Source organism: Ambystoma mexicanum, chromosome 14 (assembly GCF_040938575.1).
Source record: "Ambystoma mexicanum isolate Mex_15411 chromosome 14, UKY_AmexF1_1, whole genome shotgun sequence".
In the NCBI taxonomy this organism is placed as follows: domain Eukaryota; kingdom Metazoa; phylum Chordata; class Amphibia; order Caudata; family Ambystomatidae; genus Ambystoma; species Ambystoma mexicanum.
The window spans coordinates 227,215,501-227,242,183 of NC_090940.1; the positions used below are offsets into that span (position 1 = coordinate 227,215,501).

General features: G+C 49.4%; 1 protein-coding gene across 4 annotated transcripts in view; it reads left to right on the forward strand.

Annotated features, from left to right (window-relative positions):
- Positions 1-5,746: 5,746 nt before the first annotated feature.
- The window catches only part of TMEM229B (transmembrane protein 229B), a 464,282-nt gene continuing 443,345 nt past the window's right edge, over positions 5,747-26,683 (forward strand). For 2 of the 4 annotated variants that reach the window (XM_069637375.1, XM_069637372.1), the window contains exon 1: positions 5,828-6,048. The gene's annotated coding sequence lies outside the window, so the exon portion shown is untranslated. Of the gene's footprint in view, positions 6,049-6,619; positions 7,553-26,683 lie in introns of those variants that run through there. The other 2 variants (XM_069637371.1, XM_069637374.1) reach the window with 2 other exon arrangements.

Here is a 26,683-nt window from a genome sequence, read left to right on the forward strand (position 1 = left end):
CAAAAGGACCATTGCTATGTCTTGGAAAAAACCCACGGGACCACAATACAAAATATGGCACAGCGAAGCGGAACGGTGGGTGTTAGCCGAGACCACAGCTTAGGAGGAATGCGTCGCCAGGTCCACCGATGAATCTAGCAGGGTGCTCGAGGCGTGGAAAGAACTCACTAGACATATGTTCCACCCCTCTAATGACAGGCCCCCTTGAACCAACGGATACAGTCTAATCATACCCGCAGGATAAACAGGGACGACCCAGGTGAAGCCACTGAAGATAAAGCTGGCCCTCCGAGGGCACTCCCCGCTCCCTTTGAACCGCCTACTGCCCCCCCATCCCTCCCCTGGGATAAGAGACACGGAACTGTAAGAACAAAGCAAGGAGACAGTTGTTGTTGTTTATAACAAAGTTAAGTTAACATTCATTATATGTGTAAGGCACATTTGAATGCCATGTGAAGGACATTACTGAAAAATGGCAATAAACAAATTTAAAAATAAATAAATAGAAAGAAGGTTCGAACCTGAGTGTAGTGGGCAATGAGTTCCATAATTTGGTTGCTAGCACTGGGAAGCTGCTTCCACCCGCTTTCTGCAGCTTGAAACTGGGGAGGGCGAGGCAGTTGGTTTGGGCAGATCTCAGCGGTCGAGTGGAGGTGCGGGGTGTAAATCGAGTGGAGAGGTAGGTGGGAGCCTGGTTAGAAAGACACTTATGCACGAGAGTCAAGGTTTTCAGTGAGATTCTCTGGGCTACTGAAAGCCAACCCAGGTTACGTTTGCTGTCTGATATGTGATTATTTCTAGGAATGTTGAAGGCTGCCCGGATGACGTTATTCTGAGTGACCTGCAACTTGTTTAGGTTCCGTTGGCTAGTCCCCAGATAAAGAGCGTTGCAATAGTCATTCCTGGACATGACAAGCTTTCTAGCTAAGATAATGCAGTTAGCCGTGGAGAGAAAGGAGCGGTAAGCGGTGATAAGTTTGCACGTGTAGGCCGGGGCAGATAGAACGGAATGGTTTGTCTGGACAGTGACAAGGTGGAATCAAGGTAGATACCAAGGGTTTTGGTGTCATTAGAAACCTTGATGGTGTTGCCGTCGATGATAAAATACTTGAATTCAGGATCAAGTTTACTAAGATGATAGTGTGAACCCAGGATGAGGAGCTCAGTCTTATCATCATTGAGACAAAGCTCATGTTGAGCCACCAAAGCCTGGATAACCAGGTAGACGTCATTCAATGATTTGGTGTCCACCATGTGATCGCCAGTGATAGGGATGAGTATCTGGGTGTCGTCGGCATAATTTGTGTAAGTGACACCCAGATAGTGAAGAATATCAAAGAGAGGTTTGGTGAACACCTTATAGAGTGTAGGCGACACACATGAACCCTGAGGAACGCCACAAAGAACAGGTGAGGGCTCAGCAGCCGCGGAGGGGGAGAAGATCTGCATTGATCTGTTGGCAAGGAATGATCATCTAGTCCAAGATGCGGCAGAGTCAGAAAAATTGGCGGCTGAAGAGAGGTGTTGACAAAGGATGCAATGGTTGAGAAGGTCAAAGACTGCAGATAGGTCCAGTAGGAGCAACAGAGCCAGATTCCGTTTGTCTTTAAGGTCCTCAATTTGTGTTTTTAGATCGATAAGGGCAGTTTCTGTTCCGTGCCTCGGCCTGAAGCCTGATTGCTTAAGGCCAAGGAGTTTGTTGGATTCGGGGCACTCCTGTATCTGGAGATAAGCAGCGCGATTCAGGATTTTAAGCAGGAAAGGGACCGTAGGCAGTGCGTTAAGGGCAGCGAGCAGGAGAATGTGGAATGGAGGACAGGGGCCAGAAGAGGGCCTTTAGGCCTGGCATCCCTTATGGAACAGGTAACCTATGTATAGGGTCTCGACCAACCAGCCATGTGGATTATGCACATTATGTAATTTACGTCACTGATGATGCTCTGTGCCTTCATAAAGTATGGCTCGTACTAATTTGACCAGAACGTTCTGTGCAAGTAGAGTGCTTTGCTGGCGCATTTCTATTTTTGTGGAAATAAAACTTGGTTCTACTTGCAAGCGCTAAGCCTTTTGCCCTAGTGGATTGTATTTTTTCTGCTGTGAGCGTTGAGGGGTTTCTCTACATCGGTAACTGTTACCAGCTCTAAAGTGACTTGTGTAAGAGTAGAATTGAGTATAAACTGTTTGTCGCTGTGAAAGCTATTCTTTACAATGGACATGTATCACACAAACATATAGTAAACGTTATTGTGCTGGCATGTGAAGAAAAGCCTTTTATTTCCCATTGTCAAACTTTTAAATGTTACTGCACTGGTCGCGTGTCTCCAATAAAAAAGGGGGAACGCTTTTTTAAGTACTCTGAAAACTCTTAAGCTGACTTTCACACTTGTTAGAAGATCAAAGGAAGGTTGTGTGTGACCAATTGTGATTACCGACCGGAGTAGAAAATGGCTCTCTGTTAATACAAGACATTGCAGATAATTTAGGTTGAAGATCTACCTTAAAGAGTGGCTGCGTATGCCTAAACTTGTTTTTCATTTGATGACTGAACCTTGTAACACTAAGAACAAATATTCTCAGAAGTTGTTGTATTGATAAGAAAGCAAGCATTACCCCAGCCAAGAGGCGAACCCTTTCTATAGTGAAGAAAAGCCTGTCTAAATCAATCCACCTAAACAGCGAAGTTGTTAAAGGTCCAGTGTTCTCCGATACAAGTGAGGCATTTTTATCTGAAGTTGGAAGTGTGGCAGTACATCTTCAAAGGTAGCTACTGAAACAGAGAAGGTGTATACAAAGCTGGGGAAGGGAAGGGAGCTGGGTGCTTGTAGGAAGATTGATTAAATAACTGAAATGTTGAGACTGTTAAAGTTGAGAGAAAGTCAGTCTGGAAGCAGCCGCAGGTTATCCTTGTCGCAGTAAGGCAGACAAATAAGACAAAGGGGCTGCCCTTTTCTTGGAGCATAGGAAAGAAGAGTGACTTGCCTACCTGTAGAGGTCGGAGTGTCTTGTCTTAAAAATGCCTAACCATTCTAATATATAAAGTTGAAGCAGAAATACCACAACTGTGGTTGTGTATAATATTGTCAGTAGATGTCACATTGAAGTCGGTTGGCCTAGTGGCATACTGTGGAACCAATGAGTCTGTTTCCATGGTAACAGGAGTAGAAGGGTGGTTGTCAAGAGGAGAACAACAATCCAAAAAGAAGCATCCTGACAATTATACCAAATGTACTGCAGAGGTTATGAACAGTTGTAGAATACAGATGTTCAATACATTCGTAATAGAAAATCACGACTCTATTTAAGAAACAGAGGTGAAGGATTATACTCAACTCAACTGTTTACTTCTCGAGCAGCCAACAAACAGTTAACATCATATTAAAACACACTGTCAAATACTACAACATCCAAGAAACTTGCTAATTTGAAGTGTGTTTCTCATTGGTTAAACACTTCACGTGTTCCCAACAGTCCAATCATATTCCTCCAGTCAATATAAACACCATGTCATCTTTCCTTCTTTCTCTTTCTGAAGCTGATCGACAACTGAAAACATGTGTCCCAACCGGTAAAACACTTGAACACCCCAAAGCCATTCCATCATTCTTCAAGAACCCAAAGGTTTTGAGTCTGCACCTGTCAAAAAATAAACAGTATCACTGAACCAATTATCCCATAATGGTTGGGCAATCGCAGAAAAATGTTCTCACATATGAATTGACATTAATCATTATATAATTAACACTCAATTCTCATTAATGGCTAACTATCTTCGCGGTTGCTAGGGTTGGATAATCCTAAGCCTCAGTGTCTTTTATATAATCATGACTTTCTATTGCGAATGTATTGAAAATCTGTATTCTATGTCAAGACTCGGAGGGTCAGATTATGCTTGTTTAAAGCTTACTTACCACCAACACTGCTACCTAATACACTGGTCTAAAGTAAAGATTCTTGAAAGTCAACTCACTAGACCAGTCTGCGCTTCCATAATGTCCTCTAAGCGAGCTCCCATTCTGAACGCTGGGGATGCCATGGCCCCTCCAGTGGAATGTGCCCCGAAATGACCAACATACATGCCTGCCTGGCTCATGCACCATTTCACCCATCTCGCTAATGTAGCTGATGATACTGCCCTGAAAGGTTTCTTTGCCGCTATCAATAATTGAGATTAACCTGCTGGCTGGCCTATGCTGAGCTGCCACCTTTTCATAAACCTTAAGGCATCTAATCGGACATAACCTGAGCCGGTCTGGAAATGCTGAGTGCTCTATAGTTTTGATTCCTGTCTTTGTCTTTTTTCTATATAGAACATTACCCCCGTAGGAGAAAAGGATCTCCTGTCCACTTGCAAAGCTTTGAAATCCAAAATCCTCTTGCAGGAAATTAAACATAGTAATGTAGCTAGTTTTGTCCAAAGAGCCTTTCTGGATAAGTCTTCATTATCTGGCCATGACTCAAACATTCGCAGAACTACACCCACGTCCCAAAGAAGTGCATATTTAGGTGTTGGTGGTCTCAATCTCTTAATCCCTTTCATTAATCTACATATCAAAGGGTGTTCACCTACTGCGCTACCCTCGACATAATCGTGCCTGGCTGAGATCACCGACCTATACGTGTTAATCGTTTTGTAAGCTTTGTTCTGAGCAGCTTGATTAGCTAGAAAGTTCACCACATGAACTACATCTGTTTGAATGGGATGTACCTCCCTCTCCATGCACCAATTACACCACTTGTGCCATGCACCTCTGTAATGCCTTCTTGGTTCCATGGCCCAAGATTCACTGATGAATACCTGAGCCTCTCCCGAAAGCTCCAGCATGGACCATGCTGTCCCGAAATCGCCCACGCTACCAGGTTCAGACTCCCTGACTGAACTAGAGGGTATCTTTCCCCTGTCAGGCCCAGCAGAATATCTTCCCTCTGTGTTCCCTTTCATGGTCGCCACCAGAATAGGAATTGGCCCTAATCATTTACCTTTACAGACAATTCCCTGATATATGGAAACTTTTGAACTTTCATCCACACGGCTCGGCATGCCATTAGGAGAAGGAGGTGATTAATTATGCTTGAATTTTCTTATTTGGACATTTGTTGCATTTTCTTGAGCAATGTATGTAGATAATTACTGATTGAATTCTATTATTTGTTATGTCATAGATACATGAAGTGATTATGACCCCCTGATGAAGAGAGTTATAGCTCGAAACGCGTTGGGCATTCTTATAAAAAGAAAATGATGGACATTACAAGACTCTTTTTCAAGATGGTTTGATGAAAAATTATAATATGAAACATAATCACGTTGTACAAATGATTAGGCAGTTATAGTTGCTTTCCTTAGAACTATAACAAGAAAATGTTTTCTATCTGAATTACTCAGTCTTCCTGTTCATTTCATGTTTGGCTACTTTAGCCAGTGATAGCGTGCAGCGGACGCGAGTTCCCCTATTGTGGGAACTTCGTTCGTTTATCCACACTAATGAAGAAGCCAGTTTCTGTTGACATTACTTAGTAAAGAATACTTTTTGGGTTCAGTTGCGGGTGTGGTAGTTGAGGCACTGGAGAAAGACAAGCAGTGGCAATGTGCCATCCACATAGACATAGAGTGGCCTGCCATTTTCAATACATAAATCACCATTTCGATTCTTACTGCATAGTAAAATGCACCGTGCCTAGTGGAGATCAGGGCAGGTGTGAGCGCAGGGTATATACCATTTGTTCAGACCACCTGCACTGCCACTCATTGGCTGATCTTGAACCCAAGGGGAGAGAGAGAGCAGAGTAAGAGAGAGAGAGAGAGCTGCAGCGAGGAAGGAGTTAAAGGAAGCCGGGTTTGTCGGAAGGGAGCATGTGCAGCTGCACTGCACCTCTTACTGTCTCCCTGGCACATTTTATCTCAAGCAGCAGAAGCGGGCGCAGCACAGCCATCACCATCAGCAGCCTGGCATGGGGGGCAGGAAGAGGCTGAGCCACTGCTGAGAGAAACCACGCCGCGGACCCACACCGCCCACCCCCCGCGAAGCCTGCCAGCGCCGCCACTGCGCGGTATGTGACACTATACAGTGAGACCTGTGGGGGAAGCCGGGCAAATGTTGTGTGTGCACCAGGTCTGTGTGGGTGTCGGTTTCACGTAACATGCACCTGCCAATTGTGTCGGGTGGTGTCATTTTTAGGGAAAGCACCCCGGAAGAAGAGACCTGTGTGGTCCTGTCAGCTAGCAACCGACATATTAGTTAGCTATACAAAGCTAGCCCCCTAATGGGCCAGGTTGTTGTGTGTTTTTTTTTACTGTGCTTTGGTGGTCACTGTGACACGCCGTTTCCACCGAGGGTCCTTGAAGTCAGAGTGGGCTGTGATGGAGGCGGGGTGTGAGGGGCTCTGGAGCTGCTGTCAGCTGCCAGGGGCTGCGCCAGGAAGCCTGGCAGCTGCCTTTGTTAGCCAGCAGCAGACAGAGCCCGGCAGGGTGGAGGCGGTGAAATGCACACAATAGCATCCCGCTAGCCGCGGGAGCCCCGGCGTGACCCTGGAGCACCCGGCAGGGATCCTGGGCGCTCCTTCCGCAGGCGCCCGAGAGGCGGAGGAGGAGGCGGCAGAGGAGAAGAGAGCGTGCAGCTGCTGCCGGGGCTCGGCCGCTGCTTCCTCTTTTGTGCATATTTTGGACCAGGAAGGGCGTCCGAGTAGCTGAGCCTAAGACTAGGCTGCGGTGCGCTGCGGACAGAGCGGGAGCCGGCCGCCACTACAAACCCACTTCACGTGGGTACTGAAAACAATCCCGGTCTCCTCCTGCAGACCGATCCTTTTCGCCGCCCCCCCAACACCCTTTCTTCTTCCGTTAGGCCTCTTTGTTGCTGCACCGCTCTATAACCCGTCCGACTCTGTCGGTCCAACGCTCTGTGTCCGCTTTCCATGAATCCAGCCCGAGTTTGTGTTCTGGATCTGCTGTGTGAATCGCATTATGCGCCCTTGCCATTCCTCGGTTCCTGTAATGCTATAAGCCCTTACATCTTCAAGTCAATTACCCAAGTCACTTGTGCTTAGACCTCTGAACGATGATATGCCGAACCTTCCAAGCCGCAAAGCCCGCAGGTTACTGGCTGTTGTTAGCCCAGCAGAATGCCACTTATTTCATCTACCGGTCAAATGGGAGAAGCCCAGGTGATAGAGGCAACATGTTCGAAAAAGGTGCCCACCGATTGCCGCAGTTAGTAGTTAGCCCACTGCTCGGTTCCCTGTTGATGCATGTGTTGCCCATCGCAAAGGCGCTTGCCCTGCCAGCATAATAGCGGCATGCACCGAGGATTTACACACACACAAAAAAATCGACTACCGCAGTCCTTGTAGGAAAAGCGCACACCCTCCCCCCCACACCGGGGGAGTTAAACTGGGGAATCTTGGTCGGATTGCATTGGATCAACTGTAGCAGCAGGTGAGGTGTAAAATGCCCCTCCCACATTCTGCGGTGCATTTTTTTGTGGCACCCGAAGACGCCGTGTGTGCGTGCTATTATTGAGTAGGGATTATTTCGTGGCTCGGGCGCTCCAGGAGGGAGGTAGGGGGCTCTGTTTATTCACACCTTGTTTGTACTTCTTGTTAATGCAAGCGAGGAAAATAAAAACAATGTACCACGTCCTTAGGTTTCAGTGTGTCTTCAAGTATAAGGCTTATAGTGATTTCAAGGCATGTATTTGTCAGGTTAGCTGATATATGTTTTGTCTTGTTCTCTTAAAAATCTGTTGTGCTCAAAGAATTTCAATAAGTTTTGGGTGCACACAATTATTGCATTTAACTCCCTGCCGTCAGTGGCTCTGTGTTTCCAGCTTAAGTTGTTTACTTTATTATTGTATTATTATTAATATTATAATGATTATTTAAGCTGCATGCCTAACTACCTGAATGAACAGAGTGGTGCACATCGGTCGGTGATACTGGTATTAGATGGCTGTGAGGGTAACAGCCCTTGCACCATAGCATCTGTCACAGGGGTACCCTTTAGGGGAGCAGGGAAGTGTTCACATGTGCAGTCAGTGTGGAACATGAAACAGGGCTGGGAACAGGCTCGGACTGAGGCACGGAATTGACTCTGTGAACAATGAAAAAGTGGCCTACTGTCGCAAACGGCTATTTCTTTCCTTTCCGAGAGACTCTTTAGGTAGGAACAGAGGGGATTATTCTAGTAATATGTGCAATTTAGAGAACATTTGTTCAGTTATACTGGTCAGTAGTACTCAGGGTCTGCCTTAGGGCAGGGCCGCCCAGGCGATTGCCTGGCGTGCCATGCCAGCTCAGTGGAGTCTTTCAAGGGCTCCCCCGAGCTTGCGCGGTGGGTGAAGGCACGGCAGGTGCCCTATTGAAATTAAATGCGCTGTTGTGCTGGTGTCGGCCGTACCAGCGCCGGAGCGGGGTGCATTTAGTAGTAATAATAGGGTGCCGATGCTTTCACATTGGCACCCTATTCCAGTGATTAACTCCCTTCTCCGGCGCGGTAGCGAGGCTGTCTTCATTAGAATAGGGTGCTGATGCTTTCACTTTGGCACCCTATTCCAGTGATTAACTCCCTTTTCCGGTGCGGTAGCGGGGCTGTTTTCATTAGAATAGGGTGCTGATGCTTTCACTTTGGCACCCTATTCCAGTGATTAACTCCCTTCTCCGGGACGGGAGCTGGGAGATAATAAGAAGTGTGGTGCGCCCCACGGCATTGACCAGGGGAGTGCAAGGGGGCACCACATTTTTCTTTCACTGCCCGGGGTGCTGCCAGCGCTAAGGCCGGCACTGATATTACTAGCTGCCCAGTGATTCAACGCATCAAACTGGTCCCCGTTGACCCAAAGAAACGGACCAACAGTAGCATTCAGGGCGTGCACTTCACGCATTGCCTTATGGGCCAGTCCAAGCCTGGCTGAGAGTGGATACAGGGATGCAGAGGGGGGTTGGTCTGTAATGAGTGGTCACTTGGAGGGATACTGCACATAGTGGTTTCCGCAGCATTTATCTTATGGGGGTGTCAAGAAGGTACCTCTTGAAGTTGAGGGACTTTCATTCTTTTCTGAATTGCAGGAGGGTGGAGTGCGTCTGATGTTGGTGGATATGCGATTCATAGAGTATGATTTTACGTTTCTTGGTTCGTTCTTGTGCATTTTTGCGGCAATAGTTTGGCCAAGTCCGGACTTCTTGTAATGCCCTGACCACGAGCGACGGTCTGCTTGTCGGCCAGGTAGGAGCGAGCGTGGATGATGGGAGCTGTCTATGCGGTGGAGCTGGCTTTGGAGGTGTTGCTTGCTTATCAGCAAAGTCTCATGAGTTTGGGGATTAGGTGGTCTCATTTGCGGAGCATTGGGAGACGTGCAGTGGCGTGGAGGATTCTTCTAACAGTGGTTAGGGTACTTTTGGGTAAGCTCGGGAGCAGGTCACTTCCTCCAACCAGGGTAAATGGCACCTGGATTTGAGGCTGCTGGCTGCTGGGAAGGGCTTGGATTTCCCCATAGTGTATTGTTAGTGCCGTTCTGTCCAGGTCTTCCTCGCTGTTTTTGTTTTGAAGGACGGGTGATTGTCTATGTGGAATCAGTAAGGCTTGGCGCACTGAATCAGCTACTGTTTCAGGTCATCGTGGCGGGCAATCAGGTTTGGATGCAGAGGGGTTCATTGTTATTCGCAATGAGCAGGAATTCGGTCTTGGCTTGAGTTTGGAGTAGGCGCTGGACATCCACGTCTGGATTAGGGAGAGGCAGGCCTTTAGTTTCTGGATGTCTTTGGTGGGTGATATTTTCAGGGACAGTAGTGTATTGCCACTGTATTGTGGATATGGAGAACGTGCCTGGCAAGGAGGTTTCCTAGAGACTAGGTTTACAATGCAGCAGCTTCCGGAGTTGTAGTCCTGGTTATTCCAACTAAATTAATGTCACTTTAATGCCGGATTATTCCTCCTGCAGACATGGGCAGTCGGGTCCAGGGAGCAGACCGTTTGTTGCATTGTTGCTTGCTTACTCTGCTGTCCTGTATCCTCTGCTATTCCCATTCCCCACCTCTCTTACCCTCAATGCTTTGAGACTTCCTGTCAGAGGTGGAAAGCACTACACAAGCAACTCATTGCCATAACATGATGTTTCCACTTTCCAGAGACGTTGCTAGGGGGCTATAGCCTCTGATCTTTTGGTTGCAGCCCCGGATAGAATCTCATGAGCTACAACCAAAAGGCTAGCTAGCCCCCAGTCCTGACAGTCCCAACATTAGCGTAGCCCCGGGTCTTTTCCAGGCCTAGCAACACCCCTGCCACTTTCCCTCTACTACTTCCTTTCTCACTCTATATAATTCCTTTCTCTTTACCTTCAGTGATTCGAGACTTCACGTTAGGGGTTTAAAGCATTATACAAGCAACTAGCATACCATTAGGTTGCTTCCTTCCCTCAGCTGATATTCGACCCTATTCCCCCTCTCCCCCTCTTCATTCTAAGCTCTCTGAGAAGGTCTAACAGCGTGAACTTGCACCATACAAGCCAATAACATAACATTAGGCCACCTTCTTCACTCGGCTGTGCATGCCCTCATTTACCCCTAAAACCTCACGCTCCTCTTCGCTCTGACTGCAGTGGAAAGCACTATACAAGCCCCCCATGTCATAGCGGCACCTTTTGACTCAGGAGGGTGAGCTGAAAGCCTGTTCTCAAATGGTCTATCAGGGACACACACACACTCACGCGCACTCTCTCTGTCTCTCTCACTCCTTCACCATCTTTACCCCCCCTCTTTCCTTCTCTCTCTCACTCCTTCTCTGGGAGGAATCCACACTTCTTAACCTCCTCGGGATTTTCAGAAAAATATCTGAAAATACATCAATGTTACATGAAGAGACACATTACCAGCCCTAAACATAAAGGGTATATCAGCTACTTTTACTCCCTAAAAATAGGCAAATACTCCCAAAAATTAAAATAGGGAGTACAAATATTTCCAACAAAAAACAGGAAACAGACACGTAGGACTTTGTGTCCCTGTTTTCACTTACACTGCTCTATGAATGTGTTTGGACCATTAGTGCATGCAGTACCACAGGACTAAACTACTGTTATAAATGCCTGATCAGAAGAAGTAAACATGTGTCTTTTAATGTGTATGAATAACTAGGTGCAAAGAAATAATGATTACAAAAACATTTCTTTTTCCCAGTTAAAACATATTTTTACTCGATTATAAAATACTCCCACTGGGAATTGGACTTACATTTGCACTCCCTATAAAATCATTTTACTCCCAACTTTATAAAATGGAAATACTCACATCCCGAATCTTATCTGGAGCACTGGACATTACCAAATAAAATTCAACAATCACAGACACGTTTCACCCTCCTTTGCTGAGCTCTTCATTGTGGGGCAGTGACATTGGAGAGTAACGCAGCACAAAGTGTGGCTTGTATTATCCAACCTCAATGATATGGAATAAGGGGAAAACGGAAAAGTGCACTGTAATGTGCAAAGGGGAAACGCATTCCTCCATTATCTCTGCAGGACACAGCTCCCTGAAGCCTGTCATCAGGGTTGGGTGAGATCAAATCACAGGCAGAGTGAGATCTCAAGCCCCCCCCCCCAACACTGGTGAAAAGCCTGCCTTGTCCTCGACAATTGTCTGACATTTATTATCAGAACATGACTGGATACATGCACTCCCCAGACATGGTGCAACACATAATCTCTTCAGGTAGGTGCTGTGGTTATGCACATACTCAACGAGGAAATAAGGCTTTTAGCCTCAGTTTCCATACCCTCAGGTAAAGGGGGACACTGAGCTAAATCCCCTCAGATTGAGGCTTTCAGGGTTAACGCCACTCGTGTTGGGTGGGTCTTAGAGAGTTAGAGCCATGCACACCTGAAACGCCCTGGAATCATAGCCTTTTATATCTGGGGGGATTCTGGGTCAGAACCTCTCAGATTCGGAGAGGGCAAGAGTCACAACTCTTCTGGCTAGCAGAAACTGGATGTCAGTACTTCTCAGAGAATGCTTTCAAATTAAAAGCCTGTGGAACCGGGGTCTGTAACCTTTGTCTCTCCAGATGTTTTGGACTGCAACTCGCATCAGCTCTAGCCATCCTAGTCATCGGTGAGGGATCATATCATGGGAGATGCAGTGCTAAACGGCTGGAAAGTGCAGGTGGCAGACCCTTGCTAGAGGGGAAAAGTGTCAAGATCGAGTTCCCTCGGCACAGAAGAGATCAGAGTGATAACTGTTCAGATTAGGAGTGGGGCCAAGTAAGAGCTCACAGACTAGATATGGCCTTATTTAGATCCCAACTGGCGGATAACACAATCAGCATTCCTTAGAGCTAGGGGCCTGCAGTCCGCCAGATATTTTGTACTACAACTCCCATGAATCCTCACAAACTACGGTAGACAGAAAGGGGGTAATTCATGGATTATTTGCGCCGAAAAAACGGGATTTGTGCACCATTCTGCGCGCAAATCCCTGTTTAACAAATGGGGATTTGCGTGCAGAATGGCGCACAAATCCCGTTTTTTTAGGCGCAAATAATCCATGAATTACCCCCAAAGTATATTGTTATCAGAGCATTCCCTTCAATATATGTGCTGTGTGGGGGCAGGAAAGCACATCTGAATGCAACACTGCACCACTTGAACGCCCTGCTTCTACCCCTCTTACACTACTCACATATATTTGAAATCTTTCAGTGGCAGGACATTTACTTTTTGTGGGCAGGGGAACTCCTGCAAAAGGGCTGGGGGAAAGGGGCAGACCTCTGACGCCATTTTTAAATGGCCCATTCTACTCTTTATTTAGTCCTACAGTCACGGCCCTGTGTTCCCTCTTTTAATTCACTCAGGCTCATGCTATCCTTCCTAGCGGACTAAGGTCTGGTGACACCGGCCGAAGGCACAATATCCGCCAGGCAAGGATTTGGCACTTAGAAACTACTACTGTGGAGATTTGGTACAGCACAAAAGCATATGGACATACTCTATCATATGCCTGACCCGTCCTGGTGCAAAGTGGCATCCAGGCCGCTCTAGCCCTGTGCTGGTCTGGCGTTTGCACCCAGGAGTCATTGCAAGCCTATTTACTGGTGTAGAGTGGGATCTAGGCCGCTCTAGCCCTGTGCTGGTGTGGCGTTTGCACCCAGGAGTCATTGCAAGCCTATTTACTGGTGTAGAGTGGGATCTAGGCTGCTCTAGCGCTGTGCTGGTGTAACGTTTGCAACCAGGAGTCATTGCAAGCGTATTTACTGGTGCAGAGTGGGAGCCAGGACCTCTAGCCTTGTGCTGGTGTAGCGTTTGCACCAAGGAGTCATTGCAAGCCTATTTACTGGTGCAGAGTGGGAGCCAGGACCTCTAGCCTTGTGCTGGTGTAGCGTTTGCACCAAGGAGTCATTGCAAGCCTATTTACTGGTGTAGAGTGGGATCTAGGCCGCTCTAGCCCTGTGCTGGTGTGGCGTTTGCACCCAGGAGTCATTGCAAGCCTATTTACTGGTGTAGAGTGGGATCTAGGCCGCTCTAGCCCTGTGCTGGTGTGGCGTTTGCACCCAGGAGTCATTGCAAGCCTATTTACTTGTGTAGAGTGGGATCTAGGCTGCTCTAGCGCTGTGCTGGTGTAACGTTTGCACCCAGGAGTCATTGCAAGCGTATTTACTGGTGCAGAGTGGGAGCCAGGACCTCTAGCCTTGTGCTGGTGTAGCGTTTGCACCCAGGAATCATTGCAAGCCTATTTACTGGTGCAGAGTGGGAGCCAGGCCGCTTTAGCCCTGTGCTGGTGTAGCGTTTGCAACCAGGAATCATTGCAAGCCTAAGCCTATTTACTGGTGCAGAGTGGGAGTCAGGACCTCTAGCCCTGTGCTGGTGTAGCGTTTGCATCCATGAGTCATTGCAAGCCTATTTACTGGTGTAGAGTGGGATCTAGGCCGCTCTAGCCCTGTGCTGGTGTGGAGTTTGCACCCAGGAGTCATTGCAAGCCTATTTACTGGTGTAGAGTGGGATCTAGGCCGCTCTAGCCCTGTGCTGGTGTAGCGTTTGCACTCAGGAGTCATTGCAAGCGTATTTACTGGTGCAGAGTGGGAGTCAGGACCTCTAGCCCTGTGCTGGTGTGGCACTTGCACCCAGGAGTCATTGCAAGCCTATTTACTGGTGTAGAGTGGGAGCCAGGACCTCTAACCGTGTGCTGGTGTAGCGTTTGCACCCAGGAGTCATTGCAAGCCTATTTACTGGTGCAGAGTGGGAGCCAGGACCGCGAGCCCTGTGCTGGTGTAGCGTTTGCACCCAGGAATCATTGCAAGCCTATTTACTGGTGCAGAGTGGGAGCCAGGCCGCTCTAGCCCTGTGCTGGTGTAGCGTTTGCACCCAGGAATCATTGCAAGCCTATTTACTGGTGCAGAGTGGGAGTCAGGACCTCTAGCCCTGTGCTGGTGTGGCACTTGCACCCAGGAGTCATTGCAAGCCTATTTACTGGTGTAGAGTGGGAGCCAGGACCTCTAACCCTGTGCTGGTGTGGCGTTTGCACCCAGGAGTCATTGCAAGCCTATTTACTGGTGCAGAGTGGGATCCAGGCCGCTTTGGCCCCGTGCTGGTGTAGCGTTTGCACCCAGGAGTCATTGCAAGCCTATTTACTGGTGTAGAGTGGGAGCCAGGACCTCTAACCCTGTGCTGGTGTAGCGTTTGCACCCAGGAGTCATTGCAAGCCTATTTACTGGTGCAGAGTGGGATCCAGGTCGTGCAGCCCTGTGCTGGTGTGGCGTTTGCGCCCAGGCAGGAGTCTCTGCAATCCCCTATATTGGTGCAGAGTGGGACACAGGCCTCTCTACCCCTGTGTTGGAGTGGCACTTGCACCCAGGCGTCCCTGCAACCCCATTTACTGCTGCAGAGCGGGAGCCAGTGCTCTAAAGCCCTTTTGTAATGAAGGCGCGCGTACCCAGGATCCCGGTGGAACGTTGTCGTGCAGAGCGTGCGAACCAATAGCCCCAAGAAGACCCTTTGCTTGTGCAGTGTGTGCACACAAGAAGGTTGCAGCCTCTCTGGTGGCACATAGTAGGAGCTCCTGGTGCAGAGCACGTGTGCCAAAGACCCCCTGTACCCCTTTGGCGCAATGCGTGTGCATATAGCCCCCTCTAGGTAGTCCATGTGCTTGTGCAGGTCCTCTATGGCCTCCTAGCGTCGTGTGGCGCTCGGAGAGCACTCCGCAGCCTCCCTCTGCAGATTACCGTAGTGTGTGTTGTGCAGGGGCACCCCGGGCTCGCTCCATTCACCGCTGTCAGCACTGACGTGACTAGCGTAGGATTCCTCGTTGATTCGACGCAGCGCCCTTTGGCAGCCTTTGCAGTTACTGCTGAGGACGGAGGGAGGGGTTGAAGCAGTCGAGGGTCTCATTTTTTCCTCCACTACTTGGAGAGCTGATAGCTGGGGACGTTAGGGGGGAGGGGCTAAAGGGAGAATGCATATTGCACGGATGGACTGGGTGACCAGCACGTGGCACTGCATCGCCCAACGGGTGCCAAGAGACTGGTGGTACCAGTGTTTATTGCAGAGAGGTTTAATCTCCAAGAGGTGGCCGAGGTGGGATGCAGAGGAGGGGGAACCTCCGTGACATCCCTGCGGTGAAACGCTGCAAAGCCAAGCGACATCAGGGCCGAACCCACCCCTTTACGGACAAATGTCCGGTCTTTGCAGAAGCTCTGCAGGAAACAAGGCTGCTCTCTGTTTAGAGGCAATAAATTACCCATGTGGGTTTGTGCGCCTGTGGCAGAAAAAAGTGTGTTACCTCCACATGTTCAAAACCTTTTTGGATCAACCCAGACCCAGGTCGGGAACACGTGCATCAGCAGTTGAGGCAAAGCTAAATCCGGGTTATTAGCGCCAGGAAACAGTGCTGCAGGGTATGCGCCTTGAAACACTGGTGTATAGGCGCGTTATAAATGCCATAGCATATCAGTGTACATTATAATTTGTTTTGCTTTACAATCCATAACAAGTCCACTACAGCAGAAACCAGTAGGTCAATGTAGATGCGGCACCAAACACAGCATGGATTTGGTTACCGTATAGAAAAAAACAGGAATATAATTTGTGTTTAGTTGCCCAGATTACAATAAATGATGGGGGTGAGTGGAGGTGGCGTTTGCAATACATGATGGGGCGCAAGGAGAGATGGGGTTTGCAATAAATGATGTGGGATGAGTGGGGTGCGGTTTTCAATAAACGATGGGGCATGAGGGGAGATGGTGTTTGCAATAAATGATGGGTGAGTGGAGGTGGGGTTTGCAATAAATGATGGGTAGTGAGTGTAGGAGGGGTTTGCAATAAATGATGGGTAGTGAGTGTAGGAGGGGTTTGCAATAAATGAGGGGGGTGAGTGGAGGTGGGGTTTGCAATAAATGATGGGTTGAGTGGAGGTGGGGTTTGCAATAAATGATGGGTAGTGAGTGTAGGAGGGGTTTGCAATAAATGATGGGGGTGAGTGGAGGTGGGGTTTGCAATAAATGAGGGGGGGTGAGTGGAGGTGGGTTTTGCAATAAATGATGGGTGTGAGTGGAGGTGGGGTTTGCAATAAATCATGGGGGCGCAAGGGGAGCTGGGGTTTGCAATAAATGATGGGGGGGTGAGTTGGGGAGGGGTTTGCAATAATTGATGGGGCGCAAGGGGAGGTGGATTTACAATAAATGACGGGGGTCAGTGGAGGTGGGGTTTGCAATAAAGAATTGGGGTGAGTGGAGGTGGGATTTGCAATAAATGATGGGGGCTGAGGGGAGGCAGCGTTTGCAATAAGTGAAGGGGCGCAAGGGGAGGTGGGGTTTACAGGCTTATGTACAACTTTACATCGCCGCTGCAAATTTAATATTTGTTGCTCTATTGCACACACTTGGCCCAACTGCAGACGAATGCAAGATCCACTTTGCACAATGCTATCTCAGGCCGCATATTGCTGCCCGAATTCCTGATTCATGACAAGGATTTGTGTGAGGAGGAAAGGCCTGGCTGTGGCTGCAAAGGAACTTTGGGCCTCATTATGACCCTGCCGGTCTGGTAAAAAAAAGTGCCAGTATTTAGCTATTCCATCAGAATACCAGCAAAATTGCAATGAGGCCCTTTGTGCCCGACATTCAGCCTGATTCATGGAATTATTTGCATGATAAACGCAGATTTGCGCGCCTTTCGGCCCGAAAATCCCCGTTTGAAGTATGGGGATTTTCGGGCAGAACGGCGCGCAAATCTGCATTTTTCACGCAAATAATTCCATGAATCAGGCTGTACGCGTTTCCAATGAAAAATTGGAGATTGTTGGATGGCAAGTTTAAATAAATAACAAGTACAGGGCATTGCCCTGGACAACTCTCCAAAGCAACATTTTCTGGACGTTTTGTGCACCATTACAGAATGGAAAACACCATGTCCAACCCGAGCTGCTCGGTAACATCCCTTCCACACAAGACCACAAGCAACCCCAGACATGTTTCAGCCTCATCGGGCATCATCAGCGAGGTGCAACTTGGCTCTTTGGGTACAGCATGCTCGGGACGCCAATCTGGGAGCACCTGTCCCACTAAGGGTGACCAATGTAAAACTCAGAAGAGCGATAGCTGTAAGGTTTTGAAAACCTCTTAACCAATGCCATTGTTCAGCCCGCCATGCTGTTACAAAAGGGGAAAAAACAAATACACATTCATTAATGTTTATATGTTGCATGATGTTGTGAGCGCTCCGATGCCTCCAGGCTTGCCTGTCTTGGCGCTGTATGAATAAATAAATGAATTAAACAAAGCAGGTTTGGTCCTACTCCAATAGTGGCAGTCCACCCGGAACCGCTAGGTGACATCCCCGTCTGCGTTGGACCACAAGCAACACCGGTTGCCCAGCATATTGATAGGCATTGATTCCCTGGTGCCATGCCGGTGGCCCTGGGGACCTCTCTCTACCCATATAGGTTAGTGATTGCAATTGCCGTGATAGGCCTTAAAGGGGCTGATGCAGAACTTGACTTTCTTCCACCTCCTCCCACCTGTCAGGTTTGGGAGTCTGCATATAAAAGAATGGAAACACTCCTGCTTTGGGCAGAGCAATACTGCCAACGCTCTAACATGGCCACTGGCCTGCGAGAGCTGAAATGCTGCACGTGGGAAAGAGCAGCAGATCTCCCGCTGCCCACTTCTCTCCTCCCGCCCCCAGCTAGCCCTCTCTATCCTACCCCCGCTGTAGATCTGTTCTGTTGTTACCTCTGTAAAGCGCTCCGTTATGCATCTGTTTTGGTGTATACCTCTGTAAAGTGCTCTGTTATGCATCGGTATTGGTGTATACCTCTGTAAAGTGCTCTGTTATGCATCAGAATTGGTGTATACCTCTGTAAAGTGCTCTGTTATGCATCGGTATTGGTGTATACCTCTGTAAAGTGCTCTGTTATGCATCAGAATTGGTGTATACCTCTGTAAAGTGCTCTGTTGCTTCTCGAAGCTAGGTAAACCCAACAATAATAATAATAATAATAGTAATCATAAAAGGTGGCTGATTTCCAAAAGCTAATATAACTGTCCACAGCATTGTATTCGGACAGGCGACAAATCTGCCCACCCACAGAATGTGTGTGTTTTGTCCACTTGAGTTTGCACAGGGCATACCTAAGTGGACTCTGCTTTTTTTCTAAATTGGGCCCACCGGGTTCATTGCCACTGAAATGTTGTTCAGCTAGCTGCTATCAGGATTTGTTGAGTTTCACTTTAATAGAAACTTGCCATACACGATTTAGAAACAACATGAGGGGTGCGGTGAATGAAGAGAACACACACCATGTATGAGGTTTCAAAAGGCTTTATTCTTTTCAGCATGTGTAATGGGATAAATACCTATAGGCCCTACAGGCCATCCATACATTAAAAGGGGGATCTTCCCTCTGGATAATCTAAAGAAAATCGTGCTTCAAGTTTTCCTGTCTGGCAGGGATATGGCTCTCCCTCCAGTTCTCTGCCTAATTCACTCCCACAGTTTCAGTGTAGTGGTTTCCTGCTCGCTTCATGACAATTTCAGGGTTACAGTGCCCAGCCCGCTTCTTCATCCTTGAAATGCAGTCTCAGGGATAGAGATCCCAACATCCTCCTTAATGCTCTAAAGTCAGTCTGAGGGGCATAGCACCCAACTCGTTATTTGTGAACTTCTGGGGACATAGTGTCCAACTTAATGGTTGACTCTTTAAACACTGTCCTAGGTATAAGGTGCTTAGCTCACTTCTTTACTCCCTCACTTTTTGTCACACTAAATACAATCAGGGATGTATCACCCATCATGCTTCTTGACCCTTCACATTTCTTGATACACTAATCTCAGGAATGTGGTATAAGACACTCTTAAACACAGTGGCACAGATGTAGTGTCCAGGGCACTCCTTCGACCAGCTGTGAGGAATTCGACCATCTGCATGGTGTGCCCGCGCTCGCCAGGGCTTTTTGAAATGTTTAAATAGAATGATGGTAGATCAACCTCAGGAAAATATGTGGGGCTAATCCACACACATTTTCCTATGCTCACACCATGACAAACACATGTACTAGTGCCCGCGCTCGCCAGGGCTTTTTGAAATGTTTAAATAGAATGATGGTAGATCAACCTCAGGAAAATATGTGGGGCTAATCCACACACATTTTCCTATGCTCACACCATGACAAACACATGTACTTGTGTACTCTGGGTGGACACAGCCTACAGGCACAGTTCGCCCTGTCATATTTAGTTGGAATGTGACAGCCAGGAGTCCACTATGTCATCTCCAGAAATGGGGTGGATCAAGCTTCCCTCTGCCATCGCCAGCCTGATTAACCAACAAAGGCTCCATGGATCTGCCCTGCTCTTTTGTTAAGCCCTGCAGCTGGTGGCAGTGATTAACATACCAATTAGATGGTACTTCAAACACGCCCACAGGGGGCCTGGCTGCAGATGTTCACAAAGAGACAGGAAACAACAACCTTTCATATGTAACTGTGTCAACCTGAAGCCAGCTTCCACCCTCAGTATCAATGACAGTGAGCTGTCATATCTGGGACTGTGTGTTTGCAGTAGGCCACCCTGGTAGGAGGTCCCCATTCATAAGGTACGAGAATGTGGTTTGCAGGAGCCAGAGAGTCTGGTCTCGCCACAGTTTCAAGGGATACCTGTCGCTTTAATCAGGAAGCACAAAGAGATCCATTAACCAGAGAGACTCTTTGATCAACAACAGACAGGAAGATGGGTGGGATTTAGTATCACACCTTTTCACCCATTTACCTTTCCTGTTGCAAAGCACTCTGGTTATGACCTCATGCATACAGGAGATTTTTGGTAGGGACCCCAGAATTGGTACATTAAGGTAGGCTTAGCCTTCATCAATCACTGTGGCCCATTTGGCTTTAAAAGAAGGCTGAGCCCCTCTTTTTGGAGATCACCTGAAGACTTCTCTTGAACAGAGGGAGATAAAGAACTCAGAGGACCATCCAACCGTTCCAGAACCGGTACCCAGCTAGCACACAGCGTGCCCTGCTAGTCTCTGCAGCAAGCTTCCTGGATAGGAAGTGCCAGAAGGTCTTTGAACCTACAACCAAGGACAAGGCAGCTGCCTGCAACACATTCCTCATCTTTGGGCCATCCACCTTAGCCCATTGAAGAATCTGGGAGAAGTGCCTCAACAAGCATCTACTGACGTCTGCCTTAAAGGACATTTTCGAGCCAGTCGAGTTGCAACCAACTGCAACGCTGACCGTTGCCAGTGCTTCAGAACTGCTGAATAGCACTGAGACAACGATTCCTGACCCCGAGCCGCAGTATAGGCCAGCCTGCAGCCATTCTTCCAGCTTCGCTAGCCGAACTGTTCTGCCGCCTGATACCCGCAGCTGACTCCCGTCTTGAACTTTGTCACAGAAGCCTGCAAAGCACCCTGAAGCTGGCTCGACCCTGTCGAGCACCAAGAACACCTACAGCACAAGGTACATTGTGGTTCTGACCCCCTGGTCCTTCCCAGATGGCCCCTATAGAAATGTGCAACTAACCAAAGATCCACGTCCTTCCTGAGATAAGGATGCTGTTCCATCCATGTTACCAAAATTGGACCAGGACGTATATCATTTGCTTGTTATTCCAATCCGTTTGCATCCCTTCTGGTGTATTAGAGGTGTTGGGCTGATTGATTGTTTAGAAACTGATATTCACCCTGGACCAATATTACCCCGGAAGTTTATTCGTCACACTGGATCAGGGTTATAGTGCTCATCTCACTCCAGAGATATTAGACACTGCTTTCTCCTTGACTGTCTCAGTGATATAGCACCCAAGCTACTATTCGCAAACTTCCAACAATTTGATGCCCATCCCATTCCCAAAAACATAGTGCCTGGCACTCTTCAAGGGAAATAGTGTCCAGTTTACATCCATAAACTCCCAGGGATATGGTGCCCAACTAAATTTCAGGGGTAAAGTGCCCAGCTCACTTTCATAAACTCCCAAGGATAAAGTGCCCAGCAAACCTTCAGGGATATAGTGCCAAGCTCACTCCTTGAGCTCTGGCACCAAACCCCCATATGCTGAAGCCCGTGTTGGGTGCCCCCTGACAAGGCTGCGGTGGGCAGTGTCAGGAGTCCCAGGTCCATTGGATTCCCCTGTGTTATTAACTTTCCCAGGCCTCGCAATGTCTTCTGGTTTCTCCAGGGATTCCTCCTCCATCAGTTTGTAATGGTATTTCCACTGGTTTTGGTTTCTCTGTCATTTCAGCTGACCCACCTGATGCACCCCAAAAAGACTGACCTTTTTGTAATGCATGATTTTGCTTCTCGTGATTTTGCACTGCTCTCCTTCTGGCTTCCTGCCAGCTCCATGCAACTGACTCATTTTCGTCTGGTGGCAAACCTTTTAGGGCACCTTGTAGTGAATTCCTACCAACAAGGTTGTGTACTGGTTCTCTCTGGTGTTTTTTCTGTGAGTCCCTCTGGTTAGTTTGCACCTAATTAAGGAATGTGTCCCATCTCTTTCTCCAGTGTACTCTGTTGAGGCTTTACGTGGACTGGCATTCATTTTGGGGTCAGGCGGATGATCCGCCTCCTGTGTGCCGATTCCGTGTCGGCACATGGCAATGCTCTGGTGACTCCGGTGGCTCTTAGGTCATTAATGCGGTGCTTCTCTGCGATCTTTCAGATGCAGGAAAGGTGAGCAAGTTCAAGTGGGAAAGTGTTGTGCTCAGGTCCTGATGTTAACGGAGCGGGCAGACTCGACTCCTACGAAGCTGGGGCCTACGACTGTGTAAAGTGGCAAGAGTTTACAGGAGGCTGTAGTTCTCCACAGGATAAGGGATTGTCTTTGGTCACTGAATGGGGGGTCCCTAGTCCTCTTATCTGGTAGGGGGGAGAGGTTAGAATGGGGAGGAGTACTCTGGAAATTAATGCCATACCTGTTTGCCTCTGGGTATCTCTTGACATTGGCCCAGGGGTCATGGTAGGCCGGACTTCCGATTTCCTATTGCCTCCCCCACCCCCAGGTCTTGGGAAGGGGCAGTACACTAAGCTCTCCACAAAGGTCATAACACACTTCTCTTTGCACTGTCACACAGACAGTGTACTGTTAGCAACGGACAGAAACTTAGGGGATATTTTTAAAGGAAGTATATTAAACTGGCTTGCCGGGAGAAATTAAGCAGTAATTTGCTTAATTTCTCCCGGCAAGAGGTGGAGCTGGTGTACCCAAACCCTTCCCCAGCGGTTCTACAACTCACCTGATGGGTCAGGTGAGTTGCGAGAATGTTACTTTGGTGAGAAGACACAGCCTGCCTATTTTTGCATGTCAAGAGCACGTTTGCAGATGCGCAGGTGAGAGTGACTGGGCCCTGCCCACCGGTTATTTATAAAGCCAGAATTCTGCAATATTTATTCAACAGTCTGTTAAATAGCACACATTCAGCACCTAATCATCCACCAAGCAAATAATGTCTTGTATGCTACTTACCTGGCTGCTTTTTAAATAGTGCAGAACCTCTAGTATTTACCTAGTACTTACCTGGCCATTATTCTTCTTGTGCAGAACCCCTTGCAAGGCATAAAATAAGCAGTGTCGCATAGCAATTATTAAATTGAAACTTGGGTAGCAAAGCTAGCTATTTAAGTTACCATGTACAATGAAAGCACAGTTCACCCTGTATTCCACTCTTGCCCTTGGGCCTCCGTCCACCCTTTTTTTCTCTGTTCACTCCAGTTCATAAGGGCTAATGGGGAGAGAGAGAGAGAGAAAGTGCAGCAGTAATCATTGTCACCAATCTAAAAAAGGCCTGTGCAGTGCTAGGCACACATTAGTTTGTCTTTTTCAAATAATTGAACACCAGAAGTAACCAGATGATACTTTTATCACCCCACCCGCTCCGGACCACCGGAAATGCCACACGTGGCCGGGGGCACCCGGCTCTGGGGGCACCTAGGCCGAGGTCGCACAACCCTAGCCATGTTCACATGGCCAGGGAACCACACAGGGTAAGCGTTGCCCGGAAGGGGCAGCGTCCGGATGGCGTTGCCCGGCATGGGCACCGTCCTCCAGCTGGGCTCTGTCCGTGGGCCCAGCGCATGCAGCGCAGCACCAGCATGGTGCTTCAAAGACGACGCTGGAGTCAGGATCACTCGGACTGCCGAGCCGGAAGCAGCTCGGACCTTTCATTGACTTGATCACATGGAGGACCATGTGACCACACACACACACTGGGAGAAACCATGTCCCCCTACAGGGGTGACATGCAACACTCCTCCTTTTCCATAATAACAAAACAAAATCCCCAAAATCCAAACTACTACTGCTACTAATACCACTCTAGTACTTTTTCACACCCTTTATTAACCTGGGCAAGTGGTTCTATTATCACAAAACACTAACACAAACTCCTGGCATCACATTATATTTCCCCCGGCAGGGTCATCTTGAGCACAGAGTCTTCCTGGTGGCATCAGTGACAGTGTCTTTCTTCCACCACCTTGAAGATGCGTGATGCCAGGTTGATCCCTCCCGAGTGTTCCCTTCAGGCGGCCACACCACCGTCACGCTGAGAGAGACCGGCAAAGCCGCACCTGGGTAGGCCCAGGGGCCACATCGGCCAAGTCCATAGTCTTAGGTGCGCGTGTGATGGCATCATGGCACCCTGGCGGCAGGCCCTTTGTTGCGCTTCTTCTCCTTTATCGGGCAGACGGCCAGGACACAGTGGCAGGGTGCCTGAGCTGCCGGGCGGGGGAAGAGCACCCCACACCGGCACAAGTTGCCCTCCCTCCCTTTTTCCCCAGGCGCTGGGTCCCTGTAATCTTCCTGTGAGGCAGTGTGACCTAGTGCCCCCTTTGTTTGTTTCTCCTCCTCTTCCAGGCCCAGGTGGAGTTTGGCCCACCTTTGTGCTCTTAGACTTGCGGGTTGGGGAGGAGCAGGCAGTTCCCCCCTTTACTGCGGCTACAGCCGCTTCATGTCCTCTTGGGAGGAGTACCCATCTCATCGCGGGCGCAACCCGTGCTGTTCCTATTGCCTGGGGCCACCGGGCAGGGGAGGGGCGGGCAGCTGGCATCACACTCCTTTTTTTTTTTTTTTTCGCTCCGGACCGGAGCACCTCTCCTTCACCGCGGGCCCAGATGATGATGGGCCCGCCTCCCGTTGGGGGCCGCCTCAGCTGTTGGGCGGCCCCTGCACCACTTCTGTGCCGTGGCTGATGCCGTTCCTCTGTCGGGTCCACCTCAGCTGTTTGGCGGACCCTCCTTTCGATCCTCCTCCGCAGCAGACTCCGCCAGCATACGTTACGGCCAGGTCGCGGGGAAAAGGCAGCTCACCTCACCATTGCGGCGGATCCCGCTCATCTTTTCTTGGAAGGGGGGGCTGTGGGGGAGGGGCCACTCCGATGCCATATCTGACACCAGAGACCGCGCGGGTCCAGCAGCCTCATGCTATGCGGCCGGCGGGTGGGGGAGGGGCAGCGGCTCTTTGTTGCGGCGCAGCCGCTCCATGACTTCTTGGGGGCACACCTCGCCTCCCCATTGCGGGCTGCGACCCGTGTTGTTCTCCTTGTGGCGGGGCCGTTTCCTCCTCCGCAGCGGATCATGCTCTTCACTTCTCGGCCAGTGCCGCCTCTCCCCTCATTGGGACAGTCCTCCCCCTCGGATGGGAGAGGGGGGGCAGCTCACGCGGCCACCGCCGCACATCCTCCTCCCCACGGGGAAAAAGCAGCAGCTCCTCCTCCCGGGGCTACCTTACATTGTTGTGGCACGGCCGCTGACTTCTTCCGTCCCCCTCAGGGGACGGGCCTGCACTTTGCCACCGTTGCTCTCCTTTCGCAGGCCCAGTCGGAATTGGGCCCGCCAGACAATATTTCCTTTGGGGCACGCGGGGCCCGTATCCTCGTCGCCATTGTTGGGGGTGCTGCTCCGGGTCACCGGGCAGCCCCCATACTCATGTCGGGGGGGCACCCGACGGGACATACAGGTGCGGCGATCACGCCACGGACTCAGGAGTGGGGGTCACCCCACCCGCTCCGGACCACCGGAGCACCACACGTGGCCGGGGGCACCCGGCGCACAGCGGCTCCGGCTCTTGGGGCACCCAGACCGGGGTCACCACCCTAGCCATGTTCACATGGCCAGGGAACCACACAGAGATAGCGTTGCCCGGCAGGAGCACCGTCCGGACGGAGTTGCCCGGCAGGGGCACCGTTCTCCAGCTGGGACCCGTCCGTGGGCCCAGCGCATGCAGCACAGCACCAGCATGGTGCTTCAAAGACGACGCTGGAGTCAGGATCACTCGGACTGCCGAGCTGGAAGCAGCTCGGACCTTTCATTGACTTGGTCACATGGAGGACCATGTGACCACACACACACACTGGGAGAAACCATGTCCCCCTACAGGGGTGACATGCAACACTTCCTAACCCTTAATACCTTCATACTTACTTCTAGCACCCAATTTACCTTTTCTCCTTCACCGCAGCGCTCACTCTGCGACGCGAGTTCCGCCTCCACATCTAGAGGTGGGACTTCTACCGCAGGGTGCTTTTTTTTCCTTTAAAAAAATCCCAACTTTCTTTGTCCCCGCTTTCCTTTTTATGGAAGCAGAGCACACCCTCGCAACCCCTGACGTCCCTTAATGTCGGTCAAGGGGAGTGGGGTGAAGTGGGAGAATGGAAGAAAAGGCTCCCACCAATCCCCTCTCTCCCCTGGCCTAGAGGATCGCGGCCCAGGCACCCGCCACGAGAGGAGTTTGCCCATCTACCAGACGACCAAATACCCTGGTACAAGAACATACGGATGTGCCCTCCCGCGTGCCCACCCGCGTGCCCGCCAGCCTGCCATACCCTTGCCGACGCCTGCGGCATGGAGGGACTCGACTGAATCATCCAGCACTAACTCAACACATCGTTAGAGATGCCATGACGGCCTAGCCAACGGTCAGAATACCCGTGCAACATACACACTGGACACTCCCACACCAATCCACACGAAGAACATACTCAGTGCTACGACATAGGTGACGGACACACCCACAGACGCGCATCTTTATTATTTTTCACATAGACTTCTCAAAATGCAGAAACGCCAGACGCACAATGAACGCATCTAAAAAAGTTTGCTCACGCTTCTCCTAAAACCATGCGCAATAATGAAAAGTATAATGAAGACACGATACTGGAGATAAAGCAATATGATACCATAACCTAAAGCGCCTGTGTATCAGATGGCTCCACT